This window comes from Leptonychotes weddellii, chromosome 13 (assembly GCF_054177405.1).
Source record: "Leptonychotes weddellii isolate Sample4059 chromosome 13, ASM5417740v2, whole genome shotgun sequence".
NCBI classification, from domain to species: Eukaryota; Metazoa; Chordata; class Mammalia; order Carnivora; family Phocidae; genus Leptonychotes; species Leptonychotes weddellii.
Genome location: NC_138381.1, coordinates 62,844,402 through 62,849,994, shown reverse-complemented (window position 1 = coordinate 62,849,994; position 5,593 = coordinate 62,844,402).

Sequence of the window (5,593 nt, the reverse complement as noted above, 5' to 3'; positions counted from 1 at the left end):
AGGTCTGAAGTGAGGCTCTGCAGGGAGCATATGGATGAATCTTGGTTTTTTTATCTATTTGCTCACCCTGTGTCTTTTGATTGGAGCATTTAGTCCTTTTACATTTAATTTTTGATAGGTATGTACTTACTGACATTTTGTTGTTTTCTGGTTGTTTTTGTAGCTCTTCTTTGTTTCTTCTCTTGCTCTCTTTCCTTCTGATTTGGTGACTTTATTTAGTGTTATGTTTGGATTCCTTTCTCTCTATGTGTGTGTGTGTGTGTGTGTGTTGTGTGTAGGTATTATAGGTTTTTGGTTTGTGGTTACCATAAGGTTCATCTCTAACACCCTCTGTATATAGCAGTCTATTTTTTGATGGTTGCTTAAGTTCAACTACATTCTAAAAGTGCTACATTTTTAGCCACCCACTTTGTATTTTTGACATCATATTTTACATCTTTTTATTTGTGTGTTAATTATTATAGTTGTTTTTACTACTTTGGTTTTTAATTTTCATACTAGCCCTATAAGTGGTTGATCCAGTACTGTTATATGTTTGCTTTTACCAGCAAGATTTTTTTCTTTCACAGTTTTCTTACTTCAAGTTACGGCCTTTTCTGCTTAAAGAAGCCCCTGTAACATTTCATGTAAGGCCATTTAGAGGTGACGAACTCCTTTAACTTTTTTTCATCTAGGAAACTCCTTATCTCTCCTTCAATTCTGAAAGATAATCTTGCTGGGTAGATTATTCTTGGTTTTAGGTTTTTTCCTTTTTAGTACATTGAATGTATCCTGCCACTCCCTTCTGGCTTGCAAAGTATCTGCTGAAAAGTCATCTCATAGTCTTATGGGTGTGCCCTTGTGTGTAACTAATTGCTTTTCTCTTGCTGCTTTTAAGATTCTCTGCCTTTAATTTTTGACATTTTAATTTTTATGTGTCTCAGCGTGGGCCTCTTTACATTTATCTTGTTTGGGGCTCTGTTTCCTGGACCTGGTATCTGTTTCCTTCCTGAGTTCAGGGAAGTTTTCAGCTTTTTCTTCAAATAAGTTTTCTGTCTTTTTCTCTCACTTCTTCTGTGAGAAGTTAATAATGTGAATTTTAGTACACTTGATCTAGTAGTCCCAGAGATCCCTTTAGCTATTCTTAGTTTTTAAAATTCTTTTTTCTTTTTGCTGTTCAGCTTGATTTTCACCATCCTGTGTTCCAGACTGCTGATCAGTTCTTCTGTATCATCTAATCTGCATTTGATTCTATGTATTTTTTATTTCAGTTATTGTATTCTTTAGTTCTGATTGGTTCTTTTCCATATTTTCTTTTTCTTGAAATTCTCACTGTATTCATCCAGTCTTCTCCTGAGTTTGGTAAGCATCTTTACAACTGTTACTTTGAAATCCTTATCAGGTAGATAGCTTATCTATGTTCATGTTGTTTCTTGTTGTTGTTTTTTAATCTTGTTTTTCTGTTTGTTTGGAACATCTTCCTTTGTCTCCTCTGTGTCCTCCTCTCTCCTCCTCATCTGTCCGACTCTGTGTGTGTGTGTTTCTGTCTGTTAGGTAGGTCAGTTATATCTCCAGGTTTTGAAGGAGTGGCCCTATAGAGAAGGAGTCCTGTGGGGCCCAAAAGGATGACCCCCTCTGGTCACCAGAACCAGGTGCTCCAGGGGTGGCCCTAGTGCAGGCTGTGTACACCATCCTGTTGGCTGGTCTGTGACTGTCGCAGACATGCTGGTGGGCGAGACTGGTGCCCCAGCATGCTGACTGCAGTGCCCAACAGCAGCTGCTGCACACACACTGGTGCGTGGGGCTGGCTCCTGGCACAGCTGGCTGAGAGGCTCAGACTCCACTGCTGTGGGTGTGCTGCAGGGCTAGCCCCTGGTGTGGCTGTGTGCTGGGTGAGAGCCACTTTGGGGGTGCAGGAGTCCCATCCAAGGCTCCCTGCTGTGTCCAGTAGGGTGGGAACCACATTGGAGGGGTACCTGCTAGGGTGGGTGGGTTGTGCGGACAGGTCCAGAGGTGAACACCAGGGCAGGAGAGCAGTCTAGCAAGGTGGATGGAAAGTGTCAGAAATGGCACCCACCAGTGCTAGAACAGCTAGGTAGAAGGAGGGTAAAAAAAAAAAAAAAATGGCTCTCACCAGGGCACCTGGGTGGCTCAGTCAGTTGAGCGTCTGCCTTCAGCTCAGGTCATGATCTCTGGGTCCTGGGATCAAGCCTTGTGCTCCCTGCTCAGCGGGGAGTCTGCTTCTCCTTCTCCCTCTGCCTCTCCCGCCCCCACTCATTCTCTCTCTCTCAGATAAATTTAAAAAAATTAAAAATGGCTTTCACCAGCACTTCTGTTTCCAGAGAAGGTTCCTACAGATCTCAGTACTATCTCCACATGCCCTAAACTTAATAAATCTTCACATACGACTTAGGTGCTTTACAAACTGTTGGGTCTGTGCTAGGTCTAGGAGCTAGTGAATTTGTGCAGGACCCTTTAAGAGCAGAGTCTTAGTTTCCTGTAGCCCTCCAGCACTCCCACAGTTAAGACCCACTGATTTTTCAAAGCAAGAAGTTATGGGGGGCTTGTCTTTCCAGTACATGTCCCGAGGACAGGGGTCCCCAATGTGGGGCTTGAACCCTTCACTCTTCAGGGAAGACTTTTGTATCTGTCGTATCCCTGCCACTGTAGGTTGTTGTACCAGCGGTGTCTGGTCTGTAGACCTTGTGCTGCCCCTCCTACCTGTTTCAGTGTGTCCTTTATATCTCCAGCTACAGGAGAGCTGTCCTGCCGGTCTTCAGGCTGACCTCAGAAAGAGTTGCTCTGTAAAGATTTGTAGTCTTAGTGTGTCCATGGGAGGAGGACAGCTCAGGATTCTCCTACTCTTCCATCTTGATCCTCTCCCCACCTTTATTGTTTCTGAGAAGAAATCAGAGATTTTGAATCATTCATTCTTCCCTTATGTGTAATGTGATGTTTTCCTCTGGAAAACATTCAAGATTTTTCTATTTAATTTTGGTTTCCATCATTTTGCTTGTGGCTGTGCCTATGCATATTCTTCTTTGTGTTTATCTTGGGGTTTTCTGAATTTCTTACAAGTTAATGTCTTTTACCCGATAGAGTGAGTTTTGGGCCATTATTCATTCATTCAGATTTTTTTCTTTCTTTTAGGAATCCAGTTTTACCTTTTCATTTTGTCCCAAGTCCCCAAAGCTCCATTCATTTTTAAAATATTTTTTTCTCTGTAAATTTTATCTAGTTTCTATTGATGTCTCTTCAAGTTCATATATCCTTCTATTATCCTCAAACTGATATTAAACCATCCAGGGAATTTTTTCTGTTAGATACTGTAATTTCAAATCTAAAATGTCCATTTAGTCCTCTTATATAGTGTCCACTTCTCTGCTGACTTTTTTATTTATTCATTCCTTACAAGTGTTTTCTCCTTGTGTCCTTGAACATAATTGTAATAGCTACTTTAAATTCCTTGTTTGTAAATTTCAACATGTGGGGTCCTGTCAGGGTCAGCCTCCATTGAATGTCTCCAAGTATGGCTTGTATTTTCCTGTTTCTAGTTATATGAAGTACATTTAGATTGTATCCTAGACCTTGTGAATGATGCCAGTATAAAGACTTTGGATTTTGTTATATTCCTCCTAAAGGTATTGGGATTTTTTTTTTTTTTTTTAATTTAGTCCATTAGGTTGGCTGAACGGGAATTGGAAACTCATCTCCTCCACAGTGTGGAGCAGCTCAAAATTTTGTTCAGTTCTTTTAACCTTATTTGGGCTAGTTGGAGTCTGCTGTTGATGTGTGTGCTTCAGGGGTTAGCCAGAGACTTGGGCAGTGTTTATGACACAATTTGGGGATGCTCCTCTCTTGTTCTCTCCTTTGTAGCATTTTCTTCCTCACCAGCTGCTGCATTTGCCCTGAAATTTTTCCTCTTGGACAAGGAAGACTATAGATTTTTTTTAAAATCTGCATTTTTGCCTCTTGGCATGGCATGGATTGAGGCCTGCCCACAGTAGAAAATGCAAAATCCACCCCAGTGCTCAACACTCCACTGTAGAATTTCCTTTCTTTTGATTGCTCTCCAGTGCTTTTAGGTAATTTGTAAAAATAAATTTTGTCCAGAGTTTATAATTGTTATATGTGGAACTGTTATTCCTGTAGGTGTTACTTGGCCATGATTAGAAGCAAAATCTCTGGGCTCTTTTTAATGACTTAGTTTTGCAGACATTTGGGAAGAGCAGTTTCACATGGACTCTCATGAGTCCCTATTTTAAGACCTGAATTACATGATAGGCAAAAATATTAGCCACGACTTTACCAGAAGCTTTGGCTGTGAGATTTGGCAGTAGTAATTGGACCAGGAACCCTTTATTAGCATTAGATCAAGTTGAGTTATTTCTCTGAACTGTATGTCATGAGGATGCTGCAACATTATAGGGCGAGAAGTTTCAACAGGTCTTAAGTTTCATATTCATCTAGAGTCCAGGGAGGGAAAAGTCCATTCCCCGTGGTCAGTAAATGTTAAATCATTATGAGAAACCACTTCAGTCTTGTAAATGATTCAAAATACTATATAATTTAGAGCAGTGATGGATTTGGGTGTGCCCAAGGAAAAGAAAATTGCCTACAATATGAGGAAGTTTCAGATACATAACCATCTGTGACTTGATGGAGGGGGGTGTAACATAAAGATGTATGATGCCATTTGTAAAACTAATTTCTCATTCCATCTAATCTCCTGTTGCCTAAGAAAATGCAACTAGTAATTAAGATACCATTTTGGTCTTGCTTGTAAGTGCAGTTGCCTTCATTAAATTTCACACTTGTGAAAAGGAGCTATTAAGAGACAGCCTAAGGTAACACTTTTGAATAGCTAACTTTGTTAAAAATACGTTTTCCAAATTTCTTGCAATAAAATGTAATTGCATTTTCTGTTTTCACTGGTGTAGAATCTTCTCACATATTATCTATTAGAGATAAGACTTGGTGCTGGAGGGAATATTCCGCTAAACTGGAGGAGCACAGTGACTTCTGAGTTCTTTCCTTGCCATTTATAATAAATAAAGTTTTCTGGTTTCTCTAATTTTTCTTACAGTTCACTTCTCATAAGGTTAAGCGGTGTCAAGAGAGAGATTCCAGGATACATAGTATTTTTAAGTGACAAGTTTTTAAAACATTTGTTATTAAATTAAACTGGTTAGGAAGCAATCAATAATCACTGAGCCTGCATTGCAACACTAGAGTACCTTGATGGCATACCTATAAGTGAAAAACAAACAGGGTGGGGAAAGAAAAAAATAAAAACCATACAATTTTTTACTGTTCATAATAATACCAAATCATAGCCAATGAAAACATGTTCTATATAAAAATGGATACATAGTAAAATTATTGCTGTTGTGTATGTCAACAGTGAACTTCTTATATGACATGCTTTTACTATTAAATGTGTTGTGATTTTCCATTGGAATTAAGTCCTCGTTTCTGTGGCTGGTTGACAGCCGTTTTTGCATTAAATGTTAGTATAACATCTAAATGTTCTGTGTCAGCTTAAGACAGATCTTAATTCAAATACCTTTTTTTTAAATTATGTTAGTCACCATACAGTACATCGTTAGTTTTT